Raw genomic sequence first — 26,609 nt, forward strand, 5'->3', positions numbered from 1 at the left:
GGTCAAAAAGTACCCGCCCGCCGTTTCGGACTGCTGGCCACAGCCCGGCCTTCCGGCCTTGCCACTTGACTGCCACAAATGCTAAGTTTTCTTGGATTCTGGTTAATATGGTATATAAGAATCCATTTTTAAAAAGGAAGATTCAATATATTAACCATAGGAAAAACTGCACATGAGCTTTTAGAAAAACCCTCCATATCTTCAGGATAGGATAAAGTTGGGTTGAAATGAAAAGATTAAAAGAAATGAAAAGATTAAGACAGAAAAATTTTATTCTGACACTGATGCCCTAAGAAGGTCAGTCAGGTTCCTTGCTGGAGTTTGAGCTGTCAGGGCTGATTGTTCATACTGATTATTATTCTTTTTAATTGACTTACAATTTCTTAGCTCAATGATTCTCAGCCAGGATGCTACAGCAATACCTAGGCGGGCTAGCAGCTACACATGATTCATAAGATAAACCATGAGATTTCAAATAGGCATTTTTCAAGGGGTGCCTTGAGTCTAACTTAAGGGGTTTCTTGGGTCAAAAAAGGTTGAGAATCACTGGCTTAGGCACTATGATAACTAGGAGATTGTACTAGGTAGCTCCACTTATAAGCTTGGGCACAGTGTGGTTCTGTGCTTTAAATGATCATTCTCTTCCATTTGAGTTAGTGGTGTACATATTCTGATGTGGAAAGTAACCTGTTTTGATGATCTCCAGCTGAAGATAGATAGGTCCAGCAACCTTCCAGACAATTGTGAGCAGGACCAATCTAGGAGGTTTGGGTAGCACGCTCTTTTGATTCCTGCTCCACTCAAAATATAAAACAAACTGAAGGGCAGGGACAACCGCATTTCTATTCAGGTGGATCTAAGGGAGTAAATTGACTTCATAGCTTATTATTATCTACTTGCTTTTTGCTAATCTCTTCACTCCATGTGTAGTAACAACCCTTGATTTTCCTTTAATTAAGTTAACCTTTCTTCTAGAATCATCCTGTCTGTTATCTGTCCTGGTAATGTTTCTCTGCTCACCCCCAAGCATGGCCAATAAAGGTACACTGCTACCTAGGAACCTGTACTGGGGGCTTTGTTCCTAGGGGTTTTTAATCCGCAGCAAATCAGAGACAGGGCAGGGAGGGGCAGAGTAAAAGCAGGCTGAGCTGTGCAGTGGCACAGCAGTTGGAGACAAGAGAAAATTGCAAAGGTGAGGCAAAGAGGTGAGTTACTGCAGTAGCCCTTTTCTGGGTTACTCATTGCAACAGATGACAGAGGCTACAGGAAGCTGAACCAGTGGTATAACCCAGCAGCATAACCAGGGCTGGGCTAGAGGAGCACCCACCCCAGGCACCAAGCCAGGACAGTGCAGAGATATATACTCTTATGTTTCTAAAGATGTATTTAGTGTTGTGATGACACCTAGCTCTATGTATCTGATGCTTGGCCAGAGCAACAGAGGAAATAAAAGGTAGAAGGTAAGAGATTTGATTATCAGATTCACGACCTGCAGTAGCTTTCAACTAACTTACCTGGTGAAAATGACAACAGGATGGGTGGAAGTCAGTGTAGATTTGCAGTTTACAGATTAACTAAATCAGAGATATCTGACATAAGGTTTTGTGCCTGCGCTCACTTTATCAGATACTATGAAAGAGTGACATATATACAATGTAGGCATCAGAAAGGAAAGGATTTATGACTATGATTTTCCACACTTCCACAACTGTTATTCATTCCTATTTCGAAGGGACTGTGAATATCCTGTGATCCTTAGGAAAATTGAGAGACAAGTTTTCAGTCTTAGTGCGTGGTTTGCATAATCATTTGGTTTAGCTTTTCATGTTTATCCTTGCAAGGAAAAAGATTAGAAACTTAGTTCCCTCCCTCCCCCCCAAAGAAAAAAAAGGTAAACAAGCAGTACAGGATAAACAGATACAAGTGGGATGATTTCAGGTATCTCTCTGATTTGTGCAGATCTATGAAGATAATTTCCAGTGGAGGTTTTGACCACTATAAATCATGCACATGCATGCACACACACACATGCACACCTGTGCATGCACGCACACACACACACACGCACATGCACACATGCATGCGCACACACACATGCTTCCAGTTCTTTATATTTCCTCTGTCTTATACACCTTCTTATCCTGACAACTCTTTGCCTCCTACAGTGACTGAAATTGTGCAGACCCTAGATCCAAATTAGGCAGGTCTATTTGGGAAGATACCATGTGCAGTGGGAAGCAGGGGAGAGGAGGAAAGGGGCTGCAAGGGTAGCAGTAACTTGTGCTCTTCATCCCCAGGGCAGCTGATGGTGAGAGGTGGTTTGTTGTACTGGAACCCAGACAAAGCTAGACTGTGTGTATGGGAGGGAGGGGGCAGGAGGAGGAGGAGGCTGAGTGAAAGACGGAGGGAGGAGAAAGCAGCATCTCTATCTCTCCACAACAGGCTGCTAGCAGCAAGGGAAGTCTTAGTCGTCCCTAATATCCATCACTCCCTGTTCCCAACGTGGTCGCAGACAGAGCAACAAAGAGGGAGTCAGAGGTAAGATCCCTTCGACTTGTAAATCTGTAGAGTCTGCCAGAAACAAGGAGAAGCAGCAGCAGCACAGAGGAAAGATTAGCAGCACCTGGAAATAGCTAGGGAAAAGGATAAGTGGAACTTGCACTCCTCAGAGAAAGAATAAGGAAGTGTGAGCAATAGAGTAAGGGGGTGGGGGGTAAGGGAACAGGTCAGAAATTCTTATCAACTAGGAATATCCAAGTGTGGGCAGTTTCTGTCCCAGCTCTCCATACAGGAGGAGGGATGAACAGGAGGACAAATGCTGTCCCATCTGAAATATAAGGAACAAACTTAGAAATAGGCTTGGTGAAATGTTTTGGATGAATAAAATACAGGGTTAAGGCAATGTAAATTATTGTGAATTCATGTAGCATTTGGCATAAGGCTTGGGGTAAAACAAAAATAAATACAAAATTTCAAAACTAACATATTAGGTTTTGACATATTCTAATGGAATGTTTTGTTTTTTAAATTTAGTCTGATGTTTCATTTCCAAATTGAGCTAAATTTGATGTTAATTTTGATGATTTAAACACATCTAAAAAGTGTTTTGGTTTTGACTGAAGGAAATATTTAGTTCCATCTTCAGATTTTTTTTAGGTTTTAGGTTCAATGAGGAAAGAAAATAAATATTTTGGGTTGATCCAAAATTAATTTTTAAAATGTATATTATTTTGGTTAATGATCCAAAGAAACCGCTGTTTCTATTGGTCTACATATGAAGATTTCTTAATGTTGGTTGAAGCTGGGATGAAGGTAGTCGAATCTCTGTATTAACAAGCTTGGTCCCCTTTTCCACACACTCTGCCATGCTTGTTTATTTTCCTCTGTGGGATAGATGTTGCCCCTTCTTTGGTGTTTGTCCAGCACCTAGTGCATTGTGAACACATCTGGAAGTGAAAATGAGTAATAGTAACATATGGTTCTGCATTGAAATGCTATGAAACTTACCAAGAACTAGGCAGTTATTAGGGAATCTAGCATTTGTTTTATGTCTTATTAACAAGGTTATCTGGGAACTGTATTTCTGTTTTCATTATGAAACAATGAAATAAGGTTCAAAAAGTGAACTTGAAATATTTGGGCCCTTTGGAAATTTCTTGTACTTCTTCCTTGTCTCACCAAGAAACCAGCAAGTGGTTTCAGTATGCAATCTAGAAATGGGAGAAATTAAGGTAAAGGGCCCAGATTAGATTGCAGAACTGCTGTAAAGTGATTTGAGATGGGGGTGCCAGGATGATTGAGTTGCCATTCTCTGCTGTCTTGGCAAGCTTGGAGGTGATGGGTCTGATTCTGACTTCTCTTACATTTGTGTAAATCTATTGACACCAACATAAGTGTGATCAGTATCAGGTTTTATATTGCTCTCTTTTCAGTTTCTGATCTTTCCTATAATCTGTGAACAAGGACTGGAGAAAAGAGGAGCCACTTAATTCACATCAATGGGACTTTTCTTTCACCAGCTTTTATGACCACATTAATTGTTATTTCAGGACTCACAGTTTACTACCTCTTTAAAACAATAAATATATGTGTGTGACTTTGGGCCTGGTCATGCTTCCTTGAAGTCAGTGGGAGTTTTGTTATTGACTCCACTCAGAATGGATTATGCCTTTTATCTAGGAAACCACCAGGCTCCCCCCCCCTTGTATTTAACACAGAAAGAAGAGTGTCTTGTTTATTTATTTGTTTGATTCAGCTTTGGTTTTACTGTGCAAGAAAACCACGTGCCCTCTTGTTCTATGAACACCCCCTTATGAATACATGTTTTGAAAGCTTTTTGGTGATCTGCTTTCTAATGAAATAAAAAATTCTGCATGCAAAATGGCTTTAAGTTTCTTGCTAGTAAACTAGTTTAGATTTTTTACTGTTCCATTTTTGGAAACCAAATGTTCTGACTTTCAGAGGGCATAACTGTGATACATATAATGACACCACAGTAAAATAACATTAAGATCTGACTTCATATCATAATAACAGGTCAATTCTACCAAAAGCTGACTCTTCTTAATTAGCTCTATTGTGACACCTCCTGGTTAGACTGTGATTAGCTGTGATTAGCTATATATGAACAATATTATGCAGAAATGTATATTTTATTGTTTTACTTCATAGGGTCTGATACAAAGCTCCTTGAAGCCAGTAGGAGACATTTCATGTACTTCAATGGGCTTTGGATCAATCTTGTGGTGTGAGATCAGGCCCTGATGGGAGATCACATAACCACAGAAGCAGAATAGAATGTCTTAGGGATGGAATTTTACTCATTCTTCTGAACTTTATTGCTTCTGTGGATGTCAGTCTGACACCACGCTATTGGTACTTGTTGGTTCCTTTTTTTTGTTGTAATTCAGTTGAGAATGCCTGTATTTTTTTGTCTGTTAAGTATGTATGTGAATACTTTTTTTAGAAATTATTCTGCTAAATTAACTCTTGTCTACTTGTCTCTATATTTTAAGTCTTTAGGGATGTCAATTTCTGATAGGATACTTCATAATTTTTCAAATGTTGCAAGATGTTATTACCTACAGAACTGGCTTAGGATGATATGAATAGTGTGGTAAATATGAGAAAAGTTTCTCTAGTGAATTAATTATTTAAGGACTTCTTTTTGCCTTTGTTATTTGTTTGCTTTTGCTTTTTTGTTTTTTAAATGAGGACTTTTTCAACATTAAGGGCCCCTTACTTCCAAAGCTTTCCTTTTAAGCTGTTTTAAAATGGAAAGTACATAAAATGCTTCTCCAAATTGGTAAACTTCATTTAATTGAATGCTGTTGTTCTGTGTGCACATGTACACATGTCCTCAGGGACTAGCACATAATGTGTCTCCATTGGACAACTTAAACACAGCTGCATGAAGTCCTCCACAGCTTGGTAGAAAAAATAGGGATTTTTTTATATGTATTTTAGGGGATTTTTATATCACATTTTCAGTCTAAGACAAATTTTTATCAATGAGTTATGGACTCTTAAAGGTGGTGCTTGTTCATAAAAGAAATGCTGGCAGATCCTGAAATATGGTAACAATAGTAACATAATTACCTTTAGGAAGGAAATATTTTTTTATTTGCTATTGATTGTGACTCTTCTAGTAAATGAAGTCTGAACAGAGAATGTGATACGCAGGGATCCTGTTTTTTCTCTGATAAAAAAATCCCCAATTTTTGGATTTAAAAAAGTAACCCAAAATCCAGTTTTCCATGATTAAAATGAAACACCATTACAGCTATATATCTATATATATATATATATATATACATACACACCTATATATTAGTGGCATTTCATTTTAATCACGGATCCCTGATGATAAGTGATCTGTCACACTTTTTCACCCTAATTCAAAAATAAAACATGTTGTAGTTCATAGTTGTGATTCTAAGGATAGAAACAATCATGTGAATAAGAGTCACCATAAATGGTCATTAAAAGACTTTGTGTAACTAATTTTAGATATAAGTTTATTTAATAGAATAACTTTTTTTTTCCTCAGAATCCTTTCCTTTTCTCTTCTAGGCCATAGTAAATGATACAGTTGCTCTGCAAGTGTGGTTAACTACTCCCAGGGCAAAGGCAGCAGAGCGCAGAGCCCCAACCCACAGTGTGCATCCTGCCTCTGCCCCACAAATAAATCCGGGGGGGCACGTGTCCCCCATGCTTCCCCCAGGGGTGCACACAGCGGCATGGAGCTGGCCCCCCCGAAACCCTGGACAAGCCAGCCATGGCTCCATCCCACAACCTGCCCTGGCCCTGAGTCCCATTCACCACAGTGCATGCCTCTGTCCCAGCCCCACTTCCTTCCTCACCATGGGGGCCTCAATCTGCCCCTCCTGCCCATTCCCTCCCCCATGCCCCTTCTCTCCACAGACTTCCCTACAGGGTGCTGTGTCTGTGTGTGTGTGTGTGTGTGTGTGTGTGTGTGTGTGTGTGTGTCCATCTGTCTGTGTATATGCATTTGTCTGCCCCTCACTTCTAAGCCACAGCACACCCAGCCTTGCTGCTGCCCCTCATTCCAGATTCACAGTACCCTGCATCCTGCTAGGGCATGTGGGGACCTCCCCTCCCTGGGCTTCAAACCCTAGACACACACCCACAGCCTCCCACGCCTTCACAAATACCCCCTCCCCATACAAAGTACCTGCATAATTTTGCAAAATTTTGAGTTTTTATGCACATCATTTTGAGTTTTTAGCTGTGTGATTATAATTGTGATTAATTGTGACTAATTTTTTTATATCACGCAACTTCTTAATCGCGATCAAACTTCTTAATTGTTTGCCAGCCCTAATAGTTTTGGAATCACATTTTTCTGTCTCTCCTTCTGCTAGTGTATGAGTGATCTCTAATGAATAAAAGGCAAAACTGGCCAGAGAAACAGTGATGTCCCATGTACAAGGTGGAAACATGGGCAAAGAGAAAAGTAGATACAATATTCTTGGATATCTCAAGTTCTATCTTTTTGGGGGGGGGGTATTACTTCTAGCAGTAGTACTTAACATTTTCTGAGGGTGAGAGCAGTTAAGCACTGGAACAGGTTGTGGAATGTCTATCTTTGGACATTTTAAGAGACTAGAAAAACACTTGATTGGTATGGTTTAGTCTGTGATGATTCTGCCTTCAGCAGGGGGGGTTGAACTAGATGACATATTGATGTCCCTTTCTCCACTACTTTTTATGATTTTTAAGTGTGATTTTTTTTTCAGTTGAAAAATTTGATCTGCACATAATTTTAGAATTATGTTGCCCTTGTAGGACATGTGGTGTTGTTATTTTTACTTATGGAAACAATTAAATTGTTGCTCACTGTGCTAAACATCAGTGGTGTGTGCATCTTTTATTTCTAAAGACATGTTTATAATTTGACAACAGTGACAAGGATATTCTTATTAAGGTCCTGAGGCAAAACTCATTTACATGTGTATTTGTCAGTGGGGTTTGGTTTGGGCTAGATCTGTTCAGACATCATGCAGCTAAATGTTCTGTAAAGATATATCTAGACCAGTGTTGCTCAACCTATCTGGTCCTGTGGACCAGAACCCATGCCTGGGGTCAGTCCATGGGCATAAACCAGGGTGCTGCCCTGGCACACTGGATCTGGCTGCAGCCTAGCCCTGTGTGCTGGCATACTCTGGCTTGCAGGGCCATGCTATCCAGCCTGTAGGGATCCCCACTGGTCCAGAAATTAGGTGACAGGGGAGCAAAGGCGGCCACCATTCCCCTGCAACCATATTAACATTGCCACTGCTCCCCTGTTACAGTTTCTGGACTGGTGAGGAGCCCTGTGGGCCAAGTAATGTTGATCCATGGCTGAGGTCTGGCTTACATGCCATAGTTTGAGCACCATTGACCTAGACCAGGGGTTTCCAAACTGTGGTATGCACTGGGGGTTACATGGGAGAAATTGTGAAATGATGGTATGCACTGGGGGGGGGTAGGTGGGGCACACAGGACAACTCTAGGGGGTACATGGGAAAAATTGTATAATGGCAGATTTAATTTTCATTATAATAATAATTGGCATTTAAGGGGTTAAAATATAAAATGTATGCTGGTAGGGGTATGCGGGCAACTGGTAAATCTGGAGGGGGTACGGAATAAGAAAACGTTTGGGAACCTCTGACTTAGACCATTGTTTTTCAGACTGAGGGACTTCATCCAATGAGCAGTGGTAGAGCAGTGGTAGAACCATAAAGAGCAGTGGTGCTCAACCCCTCTTGCCCACGGGCTAGATGAGTGGCATGGGCCTGGTCTGGGGGGCTGGATCCTGCATGCAGGGTCTATCCGTGGGCCTGATCCAGTGCAGATTCAGTCTGTGGTTGTGATTTGGAGTACCTCCACGTGCCAGTTCTGGCCACAGCACAACTCCATGCACCATCCTGACCCCAGGTGCCAAGTTCGGCTGTGACATGACCTCACATGCCGGTGCGATCTGCCATGCAAGGCCATGTCATGTGAGCCACTCCCTGGGTCTGGAAATCTAGCAGTGGGGGAATGGTGGCGACATTAATTACCACAGCTCTGGGAGCAATTAATACTGCTACTGCTTCCCTACTGCCAAATTTCCGGACCTGTGGGGATGACATGGCTCCATACTCTGAATCTGGCCCATGGGTTGGAATTTGAGTACTACTGTGCAACACTGAAACAAATGAGTGGGAAAAGAGAAGAAGAGAAAGGGAAGTTATAAATAAAGGAAAAGACAAAAAAAGAAAACTGAAAAATCTCAACATTTTTTAGGCTTTTGGAGAAGTTATACTGGGGTGGTAGTGCAATGGGGCAGAATTCTGTTCCCATTTATGTAGCTAAATGACACTTGTGCAGCCAGATAAACAGTATTTTAACACTTAAGCATAGTTTGCAATTTTATTGCCCATGCATTGTGGACATACTCAGTAGGCTACACACTGGCTGGGCAGGTGTGTGGCTATGCAGGTGTATATGCTGCCATTAAGTTCCAGAAAAAATGAGGAGGCAGGAACTTCTATGTTTTAGCTCCAAAAGCTAAGTGGTTAGGGCAGTAGCCAGAAGACAGGAGAGCTGTCACTGATAGGGGATGTTGTAACTTTATTCTGATTTCCCATCACCATGTTCTAACTGCTATGCCACAGATTAGGTATCACCCAGACTCTTCTCCAGCATGGTTTTTGAAGATAGTTTACTATTCCTTGCGTTTAATAGTCTGTGGATAAAATGGATGGAGCGCAGCGGGGAGGTTGCTGCCTCACTGAGAGCACGAGTCCAGGCTAGAATCCTCATTGAGCCATCTCATTGAACTACAAACCCTCCGGCATGTTCTCTTTCTCCTGGCCCCGCATATCTCCCTCTTTTGCGATGGTTATATAGGTTGTTCCAGAGATATTGCCAATCAGAATAGTGGAAAACCACCACCCTGAAGCTGCACTGTTGATTTTGTTATGGAAATGTGTACTGCTTTTGAGAGAGTTGCCCTGTTCTAGGTTATAGAACTTAGCAGTGCACAAGTTAGAGATTGCTTTGGCTATTACAGTGTCAACGTTTTACATTGAAAGCCCAAAGCCTCAAAATTCATCAGCAGAAACTGGAACTGGTATTTTCTGTGGTCAAATGGGGGTACATACAGACGTTTGGGGAGGTTAGGGGTAGATTAGATGGCATGTAGACCTTATGCTTAGATCCCTTGTTAAGTCCATCTAAATACAAATTGTACTCAATTTTCAAGAAGGGTAGATCAGTCTAAAAATGGCTGATCTTATCTAAGTTAACCCTACCTCTGAGGTAGTCTAACCTAGAATGGGTTGGCCATTTTTAGACTGATCTAACTTTCCTGAACTTCTGTACAGTTCCCAGCACAGCCCTTGGGCTGGGAAAGCCCAGCCATTGGCCCCAGCCTCAGGGCTGTGCTTTTCCTACCCACTGCTCTGGCACCTGGTTATTTTTAGCCCTCTGGCCCCTTGCTGCATCCCCCAGAGACCCCGCCAGTAGACCCCATGAGCCCCCCTGATTCTACCACACCGCCCAATTCTTGCAAACCCTGCCTGCTCCCTAATTCCCCCCGTAGACCTCACCTGCCTCCCCAGTCTTCCCTGCGGATTCTGCCTGCCCTAGCAATCCCTCCCATGGATCCTGCCTGCTCCCCTGCTCCCCCCACAGACTCTGCTTGCTCCTCCAATCCCCTGCAGAACCTCCCCTATCCCTTCCCAATCTCCCTTGTGGATGCTGCTTGCTCTCCAGCCCCCCCCCAACTGGACCCTATCTGAGTCTGCTTGCCTCCCTGATCCCCCCAACCCATGCACTGCCGCAGCCTGGGGACTAATTGTCTAAGCAGCAGCTCTGCAGAAAAGAACCTGGGGGTTACAGTGGACAATAAGATAGATATGAGTCAGCAGTGTGCTCTTGTTGCCAAGAAGGTTAACAGCATCCTGGGCTGCATTAGTAGGAGTGTTGCTAGTAGATTGAGAAAAGTAATTATTCCGCTCTATTCAACACTGGTGTGGCCACATCTGGAGTACTGTGTCCAGTTTTGGTACTACAGACAGGATGCGGATGTACTGCAGAGAGTCCAGTGGAGAGCAATGAAAATGGTTAGGGGGTTGGGACACATGACTTCTGAGGACAGGCTGAGGGAACTAGGTTCATTTAGTCTGAAGAAGAGAAGACTTAAAAGGGGATTTAATAGTAGCCTTCAACTACCTGGAGGGGGGTTCCACAGAGCATGGGGCTAGACTGCTCTTAGTGGTGGCAGATGACAGAACAAGGAGCAATGGTCTCAAGCTGCAGCAAGGGCAGTTTAGGTTGGATATTAGCAAAAACTTTCTCACTAGGAGGGTGGTGAAGCACTGGAACAGGTTACCTAGAAAGGTGGTGGAATCTCCAACCTTGGAGGTTTTTAAGTCCCGGCTAGACAAATCCCTGACTGGAGTGATCTAGTTGGGGGCAGTCCTGCTTTGAGCAGGGTGTTGGATTAGAATGACCTCCTGAGGTCCTTTCCAACTCTAATTTTCTATGATTCTGTGATTCTGTGAACCCCCCTACTACCCCCCTTCCCCCTGACTTACCTTAGATTCAGTGGCCATTTTTAAAGCGATCAAACCTCCCCCTAACCTCCCCAAATATCTGTACGAAGCCACAGTGACTATTTGATCACCGTAGTACATTCATTAAAATTAATGCTAGATGTTCCGTTATAACCCATGATGTAAAGTTCTTTAGAATTCCACGTCTCTATTATGTAATAAAAATGTTGTTTTTCACCTCAAAGTCTCTATGGACATGAATGATTCTGTGCACTTGGGCAGGAGAAATAAGCTGTCCTGATCAACTGCAGAAGTCAGGACTGTGCCAAATTAGATAACTAGCTTTGTCTAAAATTCCCATTTTTAGTTTTAGCTGAATTTTATAATTTTTATTTTGAATTTGTAATTGTAGCAAAGTGCATGGGGAGATATATAGTATTTTGCAGGCATGATGAACATCTTGTAATGAGTTTAGCAGTGCAATATAGTCTGACAAATGAGTGCTTGGTAAGAGCTGAATAGGTGCTTTTATATAATCCCTGCATCTGCAAATGCCTAAAACCCCCTCTGTAACCTCAAATGGCCAATTTATTTTCTTTAATTTTACAAATATTTACAATTTTGAAATCTACAAAAGCCCATGCATTGGGTAGATAGTGCTCCTCTGTGCATTTTCTATTGATATACTTCTTGCATCTTTTGCTACAATAATATGTCCTCAGATACAATTTGTAGTGTTATGCATGGGCAGGTATGGGCAAAGGCAATTCAGGGGGTAGGAAAAGGAAGACGTCAAGCAGCATGGAGAAGAATATTGTGGGTGAAGTGTTTTGGTTTGCAGCTCAGGGATTAAATATTTTTTAAACAAATTGCAGCTTTCAGCTGTTTAATTTCTAAATTAATTATTCCTTTGGGGGTGCTCTAGGAACTAGAGAAAACCTGAACAAATGGAGAACTAACAATATAATGCAAAAATGGTTGCCTCTGCTTTCCACTGTAGCAATAGCCCAGACATAACAGCACATAGGCAGAGTCTGATAGAACATTTTTTAAATTCCTTGTTACAGGCAGTAACAGAATAGATAATTGAAATACAGCACTTATTACTTACTGGATAAATCCCTTCTGGAGCACTGTCACTCTGTGTTTTCATCTGAATCTTGGAGAGTGTCTTTGATTGGGTCTCTAGTGTCATCTGCAGCTGGGTCTGTTGTCATCCGCAGCTACATAAATTGCTAGGTGCACATAGAGGGTATCTTGGTTGTTCAGGATAATGGGAAGTCACCCTAGCTGAAAACCATGATTGCCTGCATAGTTTCTGAATTTAGGTCTGCCTCAATACAGGCTGTGGCCAAACTGTCCCAGATATATTGGCCTTTTGTGATAGTCTCTTTGGCAAAAATCCAATCCAGCTTTTCATAGCCTGGATGTATACTGGGAACATTATTATAGGACTTATATTTGTCTCTGCAATTTTTGCAATTTTGCCTCAGCTTCTTAGTCTTGGTCATACACTAACACATTTCTTGGGAGCTTCCCTCTGCTTAATTTGCTTTGGTAACTGTTGGCACGTGGATGATGGCATTCTGGTGAGTGATGGAATCATCCTGCTCTGGTGGCATGGACACTGGGGAGAGTGGCTGGAAGCCCAGAGGTCAAGAGTTGGAGGCCATAACAGAAGCACTCACAGCGTGGCCACGTCAGCTCCCAACGAATCCGTGAATTCTATCTGAAGAAGACACAAGGTGAGATCATTTGTTTGGAAGCAAAGCAGCTCATGTCAAAAGAAACATCAGAGGAATATTGTCATGTGGTCAGTGCTTCAGGCACAAACAGACTCAGAAGACTCAGTCAAACAACTATTAAAGATGATCTTACCTCAATAAGAATGAGATCCATCACTTAAGTCTTGCCAGTCCTACCTGGGCAGCTGTGGATAATGGAGCTTGGGACTTTTCAACACAAGGAAGTTATGCTGGTATAATTTGAGTGGGCCTTTAAACAGATATAGTTAATGTAGTCCAAGAGTATGTGGGCACAGTTATGGATGGTGTACCCAGGGATGCTCATGATATATATCCTAAATGAGCACATCCACGTTAGAATATGTTGTACTTACACAAAATGACATCATGCCATTAGTTGATTGCCTGAACTTTCCTGAGTGTTCCCAGGTAGACATGGTTTTGTGCTGGCACGAGAGTGGCTTATCTGAATTTAGTTTACAGGGAAAAAGGACAGGTTTGAGTAAACCTAAAATAAATCACTCTTATATGGAAATGTGTCCACACAGTATTTTGGATTGATTTGACTGTGTCAGGACACACAAACAAAGTACCATAAGAGAAGAAGAGCATGGCATTAGCCTGCATCAACTGCTCTGTAGGATCTGCTTTTTTTCAATGAGAGCTAAATTACTGCAGATCAGCTTTTACTCCAAAGTACAGGCATCCCACATCTTACGCACATTTAACTTACGCAAATTCAACTATACGCGGGTGGGGCGGGCCTTGAGTCTGCACATGGCGCTGCCTCTTACCTGGAGGCCCGGCCACCACCACGCTGCCAGCGGTGACTGCCTCTGCCTCCAAAACCTCCCGCCACTGCCGCGGAGCCGCGCCTAGTGCTGTGCGGCTGGCGGCAGCGGCACAGCTTGGGGTGGTGGTGGGGATGGCTGCGTGCCGCCCAGCCACCACCACGCCCAGCAGCCGGCCACACAGCTCCGGGCACGGCTCCATGGCAGCGGCAGGGGGGTTTGGAGGCAGAGGCAGGCACCACTGACACGGTAATATGCGATTTCACTACATGTGATTTTCACCTTTACGTGCTGCCTTTAGAACGTAACCCCCGCGTAAAATGCGGGATGCCTGTAATACCAAACACATGGGTGGAGGGTCAGATTAGCTTTGTGAGACCTATGAAGCAGGATGTTGCTGGAACCAGAAGCAGTATACTATAGCTGCCTTCCTGTAGCACTGGCAGTGGGTTAATTAGCTGAGAGGGAGTGCTAGTTGGCCTGGGGCAGTTCTACTCTTAACATGGCTACGTTGCTTTGTATGTAAGGCAACACAGTGTAATTATCTGGACTAGCTCTGTATCTGCTACCTCTGCCTCACAGAGAGCTAATTCACTCACTTGCAGCACCCTTCTAGGGTGGCTATGCTTCTTCCCACTGGGGAGTAGATTGTGCAGAACATTTCACTTCCTCCTATTGCCAAAAACAATTCTTAATTTTGGACTAGAAATGGATGATGCACATGGATAGTTGAATAATAATTTGGAGATCCTCTAAGATGTTCAGGCCCCTGCTATCATTGAGGATCTGATCTTAAGGTCTTAGTATCATAAAAAAATAGATCTGGAAGGGACCCCCACGTAATTCAGTTTTTTGATTTACAAAGGTCCAGATTTGATAATATACATTCACCCAGACATGAAAAATATTTTCCGAGGTCTATATTCCTTAAGAATATATACCAGTTTGTATTTGTATGTATGTATTAATATGGATCTGAAAGAAGGATACATTTTAAATTGCTTCAAAATTATTTCCCTCTCTCTATAGATATGCCACATTTGTTTCATTGTTGCATTCAATTTACAATCCCCATAAAAAGGAGAGAAGCATAACTCTTTGATTAACAGTAACCAGCATCACTTTTTTTGTCTTTTGCTTAAATAGAAATATATTCAGGTTGGAAGGGATTTGTGCTGGAAGAATCATCCCTATCCAAACCATCCCATAAAATTCTTGTCCAGCCTATTACTAAAACTCCACAGTCAACCCTGTCACACAGCCACAAGGCATAGCACCCTAACCTTCCACAGGTAAAACAGAAGGGCAATAGTAGTTAGTGTCCCGCCACTGTAAGAGTTGTTAAAATATGCTCAAGAGATCCAAGGAAGAGGGCCACACTCTCTGCTGCAGAGGAAGGCAAAATAATCCACAGTTCATTCCAGTCTGACCATGGGGTCAATTTCTTTCCTGACCCCAAATGTGGTGACCCTAAATCTAACAAAGTGAGGGAAATGAGGCAACATTTCACAAAAGGAGAATTAAAAATATGGCCGCTGAAAGTGTTAGTGGATATTTTACTAAAAGAATTTGCAGTTTTCCTGCAACAACAGTATTTTTGTATATATGGAGCATATGATATATAGCATATATGGAGTCTAAGGGATCATAGGAAAGTATGGAAGGGACCTCAAAAAAGTCATCTAGTCCAGGCCTCTGTTCAAGGCAGGATTGTCCCTAACTCATTCCAGCCACAAGTGTCTAACCTGCTTTTGAACATTTTCATGGATGGAGATTCCAAATCTCTAGGTGTCCTGTTCTAATGCTTAATCAACCTCATAGGCAGAAAGTTCTCTCTAATCTTTAACCTAAATTTCTTCTGCTGCAGTCTGAGGCCATTCATCCTAGTTCTCTATGGCCACAGAACATATGAGGCTTATTTCCACCCTGTCTATAATCATTCTTCTGGCATTTGAAGACTGTTAACAAATCCACCCCCTGCCCCCTGGTTGTCTCTTCTCCAGGCTAAATAACCCTAGTTCTGTCAGTCTTTCCAATTAAGTCTCGCTTCCCAAGCTTGTAATCGTTTTTATCGCTCTACTCTGGAGTCTTTCCAAACTGTCCACTTCCTTCTTGAAGTGTGGGGCCTAAAACTGTACATAGTACTCTAGGTAAGGCCACTCCTGTACTGAATAGAGAGAAAGAATCACTTTCCTTGATTTGAAAGTGAAGCTCTCAGTATGCTGTTGGGGTTTTTGCACCAGGAGCACAGTGTTGGCTCATATTCAGCTTATGGTCTATTGTGACCTCTGGGACCTTCTCTGCCTAGCCACTTATCCCCCTATCTGTGTTTGTGCATACAATTATTCCATCCCAAGTAAAGGACTTTGCACTTGTCCTTGCTTAATTCCATCTGATAGATTGTGGACCACTTCTCTAGTCTCATCAGGTCATTTTGGATTCTAGACCTACCCTCCAGAGTAACTGGAACTCCACTCAACTTGGTGTCATCCACAACATTGCTAAGTATGAACTCACTCTTATTATCCAAATCATTAATGAATAGACTGAACAGTACTGAACCCAGGACAGACCCCTGGGGAACTCTACTTGATACCTCCTTCCACCTAGACATTTAACCATCGATGAGTACTTGTTTAACACAATGATCCAGCGAGTTAGGTAGCCACATCACAATACTTTTACCTAGTCTGTATTTCCTTAGCTTGTTAACAAGAATGTCATGGGCAACCAATATCAAAAGCTTTGCTAAAGTCACGGTATATCACATCCACTACTTTCCCCCATCTACACAGCCTGTTACCTTATGATAGAAGGAAATCAGGTTGATCAGACATGGCTTGCTCTTGGTGAATCCATGCTGGCTGTTTCTGATCATCTTGTTCCCCTTGGTGCTTCAGAATAGATTGTTTGAGGACCTGCTGCATGATCTTTCCAGGTATCAAGGTTAGGCTGACTGTTCTGTAATTCCCCAAACCCTCCTCCTTTCCTTTCTTAAAGATGGACACTGTATATGCCCTTTCCCAATTATCTGGGACCTCACCTAAGCTTCTGAGTTCTCAAAGCAGATAGCTAATGGTTCTGGCATTATCTCAGACAATTCCTTTAGTACCTTGGGGGTATCCTATCTGACCCAGTGGACTTGAAAGCATCTAGTTTCTCTCAAGTAATCCCTAACCCATTCTGCCATTTCTCTAGGCTGTGTGTCTCCTTGCTGCCAATTGCACTTGTCAACTGATAGCTCTCCCTATTTGTGAACACTGAAGTGAAAAACACACTATTTTAGCCTTCTCTGTGTCATCCATAAGTAGAAGCTGCCTTTTGCATTCCATAATGGACTTAGAATGTTGCGGTCTTCCTCTTTCAATATACTTGTAGAAGCCCTTTTTGTTGCCTTCCATGTCCCAAGCCAACTGTATCACAAATCATGGCTGTTTGTGGGAAAGGTTTCCTTTAACTGTTCTTCAACCTACGGAAAGTGTTTCCGATCTCAGTCATGTCACAACCCAAGGGTGTAATTTTTTGTTTGTGTGTGCTTTGGCACTGCTGAATTATTTCCCGCCACTGGTAGCTTTCTTTGCAGGGTGCATTTCTTCGTTGCAGCTCAGAAATGCACATTGCAAGGAGTTCCCGCCATTTGTATTCAAATTTGTGCCCCACTATTGGTCAGTTCTAAATTATTCCTACGTGGTGGCTAGTGATTGGCTTGCTAGCCGTATAAGAGGCTTGAGTGGTTTCCGCCCAAGTTGGAGGACTCCACGTCTCGTGAAGATCTCTAAGCACTGCGGAGCCTATTGGACCCAGCGTGTATTTCAAGAAGGCTATAGGGGTCTGATCAGCCTCTCCCCGTCGCCGAACGATCCCTCGACGTACCCTTCCCTGCGCACACAAGTTCCTCGGAGCCTAGCAAACTTCGTGTGAGTGAATCCAGAGCTCTGTCCGAGTCCTTAAACTGGGACTTAAGTGAAGTTTTCCTGGAAGTTTTCCAGCCTGCACCGCGACCATCTACGGTGTAAGTAAACAATCTTAAATCAACCATTAAGCGTCCGTTCCTAATTCTAGCGTGCCGCCTGCCTTCCCCGACATGGCGTGTCCGGGCTGCTGGCCACAGCCCGCCGCACGAAAAAAAAGGGCCTCGGACTGCTCCCGGCCCGCACAAGTCACATGATTGTGTTTTAGATCAACATTAAAATCAGTGGAGCTGAACCAATATGAAAGTGGGGTTAATCAGAATCAGGTCCAAAGTAAGTAGTTTTATTCCGGTCTGGTGAATGATTACTTCTTCACTTTAGTTGAATGGAACCAGAATTACACATGCTTTTAGTCAGACAAGTGTCCTACAAATTGCAAAAGTCATTTAAAAATCTTTAGTACGGGTAGTTCTACAAATACCTAGCAAACACTAGTGCAAGGGTGGCCAAGCTGCAGCATGGGTGCCAAAAGTGGCATGGGCAACCGTTTGTGTGTGACATGCAACAGAGTGGGGAGGGGAAAAGTAGCACAGTAGCACTTAGGGCAGGGAGCAGTAAGCAAAGCATTAGATCAGGTAAGGGAAAGGGATCAGAGTAGCACTCCGGGAGGATAAAGGACTAATTTGTAGCATGCCTGCCAAAAAGATTCCCCCCCACCCCTAGTGTAAGACCTGATACTCCCAGAATGTATCCACTCATGGTCTAATCCAGCTCTCATTGCCTACAGTGGAAGCTGAATCAGTCCCAAGCTTGGCTCTATTTGAACGACTCAAGCAAGTAATAATTTGTAAAAATGGACGAATAAGTTATTGTTCTTTGGTATTTTTTTTTCTATTTGTTCCTGCTCCCTGATTATTTAGATTATGCAAAGGAACCCCTTTTGCCTTAACAAAGACCACAGACTCTCAAAAAGAAATGTGACATATAATAATATGGTTAAAAAGTCTTGTTGAATACAGCAGCTTTTCAGGTTTGCATGGCTAAGGCACACAGACTTCTATAGCCAGTGACTCCCAAGAGAGCAACGTGGCTAGCATTATGTATAGACTAGCCAAATGCCCATCAAGAATGATGGAGCGCCGGCATCCAACAACCTGCGCCGCCACCACCTCCCAGGAAGGGGGTTGGGGGGAAGAAGCTTGTTTGTGGCAACCGCTGCTGCCACTCACTGGCTTGTGCTCCAGCTGCCGTGCATCTGGCCGTGCACAACTCCCCCCACTTCACTCTGCATCCAACCCCATGTTCCCCCCACCCCCTGTCACTCTGTGTGTGGCCCTGTGCCCTCTGCTGCTCCACCTCTGGCCCCATGGCACCCACCCACTGCCCCTGTCCCGCTTGGCTCACTCCGCTGGAGCTCCGCCCTGCTCATTATTCTTGACAGGCATGTCTTCTTCAGTCTCTGGTGCAGTAGCTCCCTCCCCCCACCTCCCCGCCCGCCTCTGCATCCTCCCCCAGAGCGGCCTGTCTGCATCCTCCCCCAAAGCTGCCTGAGGCGGTGGCAGCAGCGGTTCCCTCCTCCACACCCACCTCCGCCTCCTCCCTGGAGCAACTGCAACCGCCTACTTGCCTCCGCCTCCCTGCCTGAGGAGGCGGATCTCACACAGCCAATTGCTGCTGGTCCTCCCTGCAGTGCATGCGCAGTTGCCCAGAAGTGTTAGGGGCAGAAAGACATGCAGCCTGACAGACTAAGCCCTTTATTATATTAGAATGCTACTGATTTTGACCCAAGCAGCCAAGTACCTTTTTACAGGTCATGTGATTGGAAGCAGTCTCTGGCCTAAGGCCAGAACAGGGCTTGAATTCATATATCTTCATCCATTCTGTAACCATAGTAATATGACTCTACATATATACTTGAGTATATAAAATAAAAGGAGGTGGACTAGGAACAAAAGAAAGGCTTTAGCAAATGCATGTTAAAGTAAGAATTGTTTCTCCATAAATTAAAAAGTTATTACAATTTTATAGTAGTGGAACAAAGTGAGATTTTTGAGAATGGTTTCTGAAATAGAGTAATGTAGGTTCCCCCACCCCATTTCCACCAAACTCCTTGTTTGAAATCACATTGTAATTCCAGCTGGTATACCAGGACACAAAGGTATTATGGTAAATAAAAGAAATCCCTAGCTTATTGCCTAAATTTGGAAAGAATTTTTACCATGGCTGACCATGCTTCAAATAAGATCTTTGTGTCAGAGTGCAGAGGTCAGGGTATAGAAGCCTTGGGATATCAAAAGGTAGTGAGAAGAATGGCTGGGATTTCCAGCAGCCGGAGAGTGCTCTTTTGTTTCTATTGGTCAGTTGCCGTGGATGATGCCTGTGGACATCAAAGAAATGTCTAAACAGTGTTATCTAGCTCTGTCCTTTGCCCCCTGCCATGTAATGGGCCTCTTTTCAGGAAAACATTGAGAAAGCTGAGAAAGCAAGTTGGTCCATACTAGTGCTATTAATTCAGCAAGAAAGCAGATCAGTAACATTTGCACTAGCCAGTAAAACAATCTGTTAGCTTCTAAAAATGCAAATTGGTCAAGCCTATAAATTACAGATCCCGCATTCAAGGAGCATTTTCCATGTCTGACTTTTCATACAAAAATAAGGAAGAACAAAGTACTTCTTTAGTGTCACTCTTGCATGTCATGGGGGATTAGGAAGAACTGTGAGTTTGTTTTTTTTAATTAAACATGGGACTAGAGCCTTCCTTTTAATATTAACAAACTGTTTATTTTGCTTTATGGACTGTATGTAGACCTTTGGGGAATAAAGCAACAGAAGCTGGTATTTGATATATTGTAAGCTTGAGACATTGATTTCAATGGTAAGGGAAATTTGCAGTTTTCAAGGTGAGTGGACTTTTCTTAGAAACCAATACAAATGGCAGTACATATTCCAACTATTTCCTGTTTACACTTCTCTTTCTGCAGTTTCAGTGGTTAAGGAACACCCACAGTTAACTGTTCCTTCAGTGGACTTTTGTTTAGAAAAAAAAGGTGTGGCTGTTCTATGAAATAAAAAATATTATTAAGATAATGATCAAACAATATGCATTTTGAAATATGGGGTTGGATATTATGAAAAAGGGTACAATCTGTCAGTTATAGTAATTTTGGTGGCACCTATGCTAGAAGTGGACTTTGTTATACTTTTTCACTCCCTAGTTCTGTGATTTTTTTTATAGAGCAGTGCTATTTAATACCCTGATCCTGCAAAAATATTAGATGAGGCCTGTCATCTTTATAGACGCTCACTTTTCCCCTTGAATACAGCAGTCACAATGCACAAAGTTAAATAGGTGCCAGATCTTTCTAGGATTGAAGCCTAAAATATTAGCGTTTTGCCTCTGAATCAACCTCTGAAAAAGCTGAATGTAACTCTGTGTCATTGTTGGTTTTATTTCTTACAATGAAATACTGCCTTTCCCCTCATATAAAGAGTATTTTTATATGATTGCTTCTTTAACTACAATATAAATACAAAACAGAAAGGACAAAGTTACAAAATATAACCTAGGACAATTTATGTTTAGAGTAATTTAGGAATAATGTACAGCAACAGACTCCTATTTAGAGATATGCTGCAAGAGTTCTAAGTTTTTGGGTAACATTTGCAAACAGCCTAAGTAATGTAACCGTTTTTTTTTAAATTGCTTTCCTCATTTCTAAGGCTGATTAGACCTATAAGGTTTTATTTACATCAAAAACTTAAAGATAAATTAGACTTCATCAAGTTTAATAGCCCTATTATCATAACCAAAACATTATGACACTACATTTATACAGATATCCAGTAAATTTGATTTGAACCCAGTGTGAGATACTTCTGGGCTTAGTTAACAATTTAATTAAAAAATAAAACTAACCTATGTTTCATTAAATTGCTTAACAGCAAAATGCAGGTGTCATTCTTAGTAAATGAGTATATAAACTCTTACAGAGTGCTTTGAATATTGTCCATGTTTCCAAAGGTCAGAAATTAGACATTTTTTCCTCAGTTTAAGTCCTTTTATTTCAAATTTTGGCCTAAGGTAATTTGAAATGAAAAAGAAACCATTAAGAGGTAGACATGAATGAACTTTTGCTAGAAGAGGACATGGATTAATATCACTAATGAAGGTTAATGCTTTATAGTCAACCGTACAACCAAAAAATCTCAGTAGCCAATGTGCTGGGCTAATGTTTATTCATTTGGCTTGATTCTGTTTGAAAAATGATATTTTTGAATTGAGTTGCCCTTACTCAGGTATATCCTCATCTATACCATGCATGAGTGATCAAAGGAAAGCAAGATTTCTTACATTCTTCTTTAGTACTACAGTAAAATTTCAATATAACTCCTTGTTTGCCATCCTGCCAGAAAATGTGAGTAGCCAGAAAAAATGTCCAGATGATAAATACAAGGAGGCGTATATTGTATGGCTGCATATATTGCATTTTGTACTGGATGCTTTCAGCAAAATAGAAATTTTTATTTAAATAATTAAACATTTTATTTAAATAATTTACTTTTATCCTTTGCTCATTTTGTCTTATTGTAGTATTTCAATTTTAAGTTTTTATGATTCTGATCCTACAGATATCAACATACTTATTTTTACACAACTGAATAGACTTCATGAATGGAGTGGGATTAATCCCATGCAAAAAAGTGATTACATGAATAATCATTTGCAGAGGTGGGGCTTTAGATCATCTGGGTTAAAAGGTGGAATTCAACTTTTATTGGTAACCATGCAAGTATACAAATAACATATTTCAGTGAGGGGTTGCTCAGACCTGTCTGAGCAATGAGTTAGTCCCTTGTTAGCTGAAGAACTAGCAGACATTCTGTGCATGTCAAGAATACATAGTTAACAAGTAGGGAGGAGGAAACTAAATCAACATGCAGAAAAAGAGAATCAGCTTCTCCCCATAACAATTCCCAGAGCAGCAATGCGAGTACAGGAGCCTGGCCAATGAAAGTGCCCATCTCTTCATTTATCTTATCCAGGCCATTTCTCAGAATTTTATTTCCTCTGATTTTGTGTCTAGTTCCTCTGCTACAGCACCATCAGACATTGCAATCTGGAAGTCTTATTTAAAAAAAAAATCCTGCACCATCCTGGCTACACCAGTCCAACCCTACTACTTAAAAATGCATCTTCTTGAAGCAAAACTGGCATTGCTAGAACCAGCTTCTCTAAATCTTTTAAACTGGAAACCTTCAATGTTTAGAAGGCTTCTGTCATGACTTATTTTGCTTAAGATATTGGAGGTGGGGGAGAACCTCAGTCTCCATTCTAAAGCTGCATACAAGCATCCTGTTTCTGCAGGGAAAATTACTGCTCTCCTTGTAGAAACCACAAGTGTACAGATGTTCCAGCTTTTTCTTCTAGAGAAAAATAAATATACCCCAACTCAGAAATTGTTCCTAGTAGACTATTTCCTGGGAGAATGAATGTATGTACACACTGACCCTTCTGATAAGAGGCTGAAACACAATCCTTCTGCAGCCCACTGAGCTTAGCTTCCAGTCCTCCCATGGGTCCAAGGAAACAGTGTGTAATTCAGGTTGGACTCTACTGCTCCAGTGAGGCAGGAAGCAAACCACATCTCCTGAGTGCTTTGGGGCCACAAAAGCCCAGCATTATCATCCACCCTGCACTGAACTCCAGGGCTTCAGGGAGGCACAGGGTGCTGAGGCTGCTGTGTCCCCTGCATGTGGCACTGAGCAGTCTGGATTTCAGACACAGACCCAAACCCCACCTGTAGCATTGCAGACCTTGCCCAGCTTGCCCCTGCTGTTTCCAGACCCACCAGACTCTGCCTTCCCCCCCAGTCCCTGACCCAGACTGACCTAACTCCCTCCCAGACCCAGGCCTGCCCTCTCTTGAACCTAGACTGGCCTGCTCCCAACCTCACTGTTCCCAGACCCCACATCCTGCACCCCCTCCAGACCCAGACTGCAATTTTAACACTGATTCTGTTCCAGTGTCCTTAAGTCTTGGTCTGGTAGTGGTGGGGTCTGGAGCATCTGGGTTCAGCATGGGCAGGCTCAGGGCAATTTGGATATGGGGGCAGGGTCAAGGTATTTTGACTCTGTGTCCTGGGAGGTGGGGTTATGTCCAAGCTGGCTTGGGCATGGGGGATGGGCTCAAGGCAGTTTGGGTATGGGGGCGGGGTCAGGCCAGTCTGGACATAGAGAGGGATGGGGTCTGATGGGTCAGGTCATGGCTCTTTGGATACAGGGGGGTTGGGTTTGGGCTGGCCTGGGTACAGGGAGATGGAGTCTGGGGGTAGTGTGTCCAAATATGAGGGTCTGGGGTCAAGGCACCTTGGGTACAGGGTTCAGAGGTGGGCCATTGTACATCTGGAGGAGGTAGAATCTGGTGAGTCTGAATATCACAGAGGGTGTAGGGTTGGTTTGGGGTCTGGCTGCTTTGCATGGTGAGAACCCACCTGATCCTCACTCACCTGAATAGAACCAGAGTTACCCAATCAGACCCACACCCCATTCATGCACCTAGGCACCATGGAAGAACAGCTGGGTTCTTCCTCCTCTGGTGTCTATAGATGGTAACTGGATGCAGGCGGAGTTCCAGGACCTCTTTGCCCTCTGGAGTGACAGGGACAACTAGGAGCTCTTCCAGCAGAGCCATCAGAACAAGGAGGTGCTCCTGCAGATCACTGAGGAGATGAAGGTGTGGGAACATGACCAGGGCTGGGTGCAGTGCTGGATGAAGACCAAGTGGATATGGATCTGCCACAAGAAAGTGCACATGGAAGCACCATGCACAACATGTCCTTTTTTGATGGGCTGCCCAGTATCCCTGAGATGTGAATATCCTGTACACCTTTGCGTCCAAAAGGCACACAGGGATTTCCTTCTCCCTATCTCTGCCTGGAGATCCAACAGCACTAAAGGAGCAGCTGGCACTGGAGCGGGAAGTCAGGTTGCTTGAGATCTTCTTGAGCCCACTCCATGACAATGAAGCACAGGGCACACCAACAACTTCAGTGTGGAAACATAGGACTAGGACCCCAATGCCACACCATCTACATCAGCGCTGGTGTCGGGAAGGGCACCTGTTCTCTTGGTGACCTTAACCCTAGAGAATCACTCTATGCCATGTGCCATGACACGCCTTTTTCCACCACAGAATTGAGGTTGTTCTGTTTCCCTTCCTTGGAGGGCACTTCACAGTCTCTACCACAAACCCAGAACTAGCCACCATGTCTCCACCTCTCAGTGCAGTGTGGGACATGCCTGAAGCACAGCCCACTGCACATATTGGTAAGGACTCACTTGGTCCACCATGCATGGATATGCCAGGGACATGGATAAAGAGGAAACCTCCTAGTTTCCCCCCTGGGACAGGGTCATGCCAGGCTTGCAAACAAGGTTATGAAAGTAGTGTGGGTAGAGCAGAAAGCCTATAGCCCATCATCCTGGAGTGTCAGCTGCTAGCTGCAGTCTGGTTTCCCCTCCAATCTCTCCAGAGTGGTCAGGGGCCAAATTCTGGGTATCCATGGCCCCTATACCCCATCTGAGCCCCAACCCCTGAAGGCATTTTTTTCTGGAAGGCGGGGAGTAGGGCGGGGAGGGAGGTGTTGAAGGGCTGCTATTAAGGGGAGGGAACTGTCATAGAGCCCAGGGTGATACTAGCTGTGCGTTCAATCAGTTATTGTAAGGTCACTCCCACTTCTGCTTTTCAAGGCAGCCCAGAGGAGTATACCTTAACTTTTGGGCCAACTCATCATCAATCAATGAGGGAAAGCTAAAAACTCATGTATCCACACTCATTTAAAAAAAAAAAAATCTCATGTGGCTAAGAAGAAAGACCAACTCATCCTCCCAGCACAGGAATTCCCCACCCCCCCCCCCCAACAAGCTATGATCCCTGCCTCCCCAAGTTTCCTGAAAACTTCCCCAAAGGTTCTCCCCCATTACTCCATTCTCTGTTGGAGTCTTACAGGCTGTGAAAACCTTCAAAAGGCTTTATCCAATCAGCAGGCAAAGCTAAGGAGGTGTGGGGCACAACTTTTGTAGTTCTATATACTACATTTTACCTGAACTTTTGTAAACATATAACCAAGGCTGTGTGTTCCTTGCTTCTACTTCCAGACAGAGCACCCAGTGGACTGACACCTCAAGCACAAGCAGGCACACAGATGCTGGGAGGAATGTGGAGGTGGAGGTAGCACAGCAAGGAGCAGGTGCTAGACTCAGAGGCTCTTTGATATCAGCCTGTGAATGCAGAGCCAATGATTGGCTTCACCTGTTGTGTCAGAGCCAGGAGGAATGTGGAGAGAGGACCTGGTCAAGAGTGGCAGATGATTTAATGAGGGCAGTGGAAGGCCATGAGAGAGCGGTGAAAATGGCCATGGAGGCCAAATCCCCAGAGGCAGGAGAGGGAGGGAGGTCCATGGCAGCATCATAGATCTTTGAGCTCCTAGAGGGGCATCACTGGCCTCTCCTATGATGATGTTATAAGCCATCACCACCATGTGTGGCATGATAGGCATGGGGAGCAGGAAGAGCAGCAGAGAGAGGAAGAGTAGGACCAGAGGTTCTGAGACATGGGTGACAGGTGGTAGGAGGAGCACGGGAGGCATGGGGGCAACTGGCCACACCTTCTCTATGGATTTCATAGACATTAGGGCTGAAAGGGACCTCTCAAGATCATCAGGTCCAACGTCCTGCCCAAGTTCTAGGGTTGTGACAGGGTTGTCTGGGATTCTACAGATCCAACAGCCATTCTTCAACGCAGAAAGCAACTGATGGGCCAACTGATGCCATGTGACTACAGCTTCATAGATTTCATAGACATTAGGGCTGGAAGGGACCTCGGAAGATCATTGAGTCCAGCCCCCCTGCCTGAAGGGCAGGAAGTCAGCTGGGGTCATAGGATCCCAGCAAGATAAGCATCCAATTTACTCTTGAAGGTGTTCAGTGTAGGTGCTTGAACCACCTCTGATGGCAGGCTATTCCAGACCTTGGGGGCTCGGACAGTAAAGAAATTCTTCCTTATGTCCAGCCTGAAACGGTCTTGCAGTAGTTTATAACCGTTCAACCTTGTCA

General features: G+C 43.4%; 1 protein-coding gene across 1 annotated transcript in view; it reads left to right on the forward strand.

Annotated features, from left to right (window-relative positions):
- The first annotated feature begins 1,111 nt into the window (after positions 1-1,111).
- The window catches only part of GREB1 (growth regulating estrogen receptor binding 1), a 159,402-nt gene continuing 133,904 nt past the window's right edge, over positions 1,112-26,609 (forward strand). The window contains exon 1 of the mRNA XM_025201830.1: positions 1,112-1,205. The gene's annotated coding sequence lies outside the window, so the exon portion shown is untranslated. The remainder of the gene's footprint in view (positions 1,206-26,609) is intronic.

Source organism: Alligator sinensis, unplaced genomic scaffold (assembly GCF_000455745.1).
Source record: "Alligator sinensis unplaced genomic scaffold, ASM45574v1 scaffold678_1, whole genome shotgun sequence".
Classification (NCBI taxonomy): Eukaryota; Metazoa; Chordata; order Crocodylia; family Alligatoridae; genus Alligator; species Alligator sinensis.